This window comes from Nicotiana tomentosiformis, chromosome 8 (assembly GCF_000390325.3).
Source record: "Nicotiana tomentosiformis chromosome 8, ASM39032v3, whole genome shotgun sequence".
NCBI lineage: Eukaryota > Viridiplantae > Streptophyta > Magnoliopsida > Solanales > Solanaceae > Nicotiana > Nicotiana tomentosiformis.
The window spans coordinates 48,895,557-48,897,854 of NC_090819.1; positions in this window are offsets into that span (position 1 = coordinate 48,895,557).

A 2,298-nucleotide genomic window follows, 5' to 3' on the forward strand; every position below is an offset into this window, starting at 1 on the left:
CGATAACATCAAAATCCACTTCAAACCAAACTAATGAAATACTTAAACCTTTAAAAATGCTAACCTTCCATAATAAGTGCTGAAATGCTCCTGGGTGATCCGATACTCAACCCGAACATATGCCCATGTCTGAAGTCATCGTAAGAACCTATTAGAACCTTCAAATCCCGATTCCGAGATCGTTTACTTAAAGGCCAAACCTTAGTCAATTTTTCCAACTTAAAGCTTCCGAAATTAAACTTTTCTTCCAAATCAACTCCGAACTTCCCGAAATTCAATTCCGACCACACGTACAAGTCATAATACCTGAAGAGAAGCTACTCAAGGCCTCAAACCGCTTAACGATGTGCTAGAGCTCAAAACGACAGGTCGGGTTGTTACACTACGGACCTCCAAATCCAAATCTGGACATACGCCTAAGTCCAAAATCACCATATGAAGCTATTGGAATCATCAAAACACTATTCCGGAGTCATCTATACAAAATTCAAAATCCGGTTAACTCTTGCCACTTAAGCTTCTAAAACAAGAATCCTTCTTACAAATCGATCCAGAGTCATCCGAAAATCAAACCAGGCCACACACGTAAGTCACAATAGATAATACGAAGCTACTTGAGACCTTAAGCCATCGAACATGACGCTAATTCTCAAAACGGTCGGTCGGATCGTTACATTTCCTCAATTCTTTACCACCAAAAATCAAAGAAAATAGTAGTAATCTCCTTACATAAGCTATATGAGAATTAAAAACAAGACAACGCATACGAAGGAATCGCAATCGACTTAAGCATCACTTCTTTGCCGCATGACTTAAAAAGTGCTTTCCAATTCCTTTATCTTAGTTTTAACTCTCTTTAATAAACTCTAGCATCTTCTTCTTTGATCTTCCAACTACCGCATGTAAGTGTAGATATAGCTCCAAATTATCCCTTTGTGTTTTCCTATCTCCGCTATAATACCATCCTTTTTTTCCTCAGTAGTATTTCTACTAAAAAACACAGCTGATTTATCAAAGTTGGCCTTTTGTCGTGAATAAAATTCATAAGTCCTCAAATATTAGAAATTTTAGCATCATTTGAGTATTAAATGAACAAAAAATAAAGGAGTCACAGTAAATAAAAGATGGTTCACCATATGACCTTCCTTTTTAGACTAATTCCTTGTATCGCCTCTAGATCTTCAGCTTTAGTTTAAAAGCTAGGAAAGTCCTTCAAACACATAAAATAAACAGATATGGTGATAAATTTAAATTAAATTTGTAAGTAGGAGTCGTAAATACATTGCATAATTCAACTAACAAAAGCAATTTCAGAAGTAACTCTTGGACATATATCTATTCTAATGTTGCATACGGGTAAAACCGAGCTCGATATTCGATCGAGCTTCTGAACTCCCTGATTAGGCCATGGTCGAAATATCTGTGACCGGGTGAAGTCGAGCTCGAAGATCGATCTGGCGTCTAACACCATCAGCCAAGATCAGCACATGGTGATTATGATCGAACCCAAAGCATTGTCAAAGTTAGCCATCGAAACTATCAGATTTGCCCTCGAGTTTACCAAAGGCGTAATTGGTTATGTTTCTAACGGTCTCGAAGAAAGCTTTGCCAACTCATCCGACAGGGGTCCGTAATTCTCGCCATTAACCAATCATTATGATAGAAATCACGGAACGAGTCAAAAAGGGACCAACGGTCAGCAAATCATGGACTCTTGCCTTATATAGAACAGTAAGCTAATGTCTTAAAAGGTAGGTCTCCCCTAATATATAAAGGGGACTTAACAATTCATGAGACACATTGTAACATACATTGATAAGCAATACATTCTCTGAATTATTACTCTTTGGTATCTTTGTGTCAACAAAAGTGCATTCATTTTAAGGGTGGCTTGCTTACCTACGCTGAAATCATCCAATTCATGTGGTTTACGGTTAATTTATTATTATTTATTTTAATTGCAATCTAATTTATCGCTTTGTATCAAGTTAATCCGTACATCCTTTAAACCACTAACAAATTCAATTGTTATCCGATTTTGAGGGTAAACAGTTTGGCGCCCACCATGGGGCTAAGGATAATAGTGGTTATTTGATCCAAATCTCCATAACACACACTACTTTACACTTGCTCTTTGAAGTGTCTTTGATTTCAGGCTAAAAATGCCAAACTCTCAAATAGCACCCCTATATATCGATAACGAGTCCGGTCATCAGGGTAAGAATAACAACATGGTATCCGGTTACGTAGGGCCACCCGCTGATCCCGTTGGAATTTCGCTCGCAGATTCGATTGATG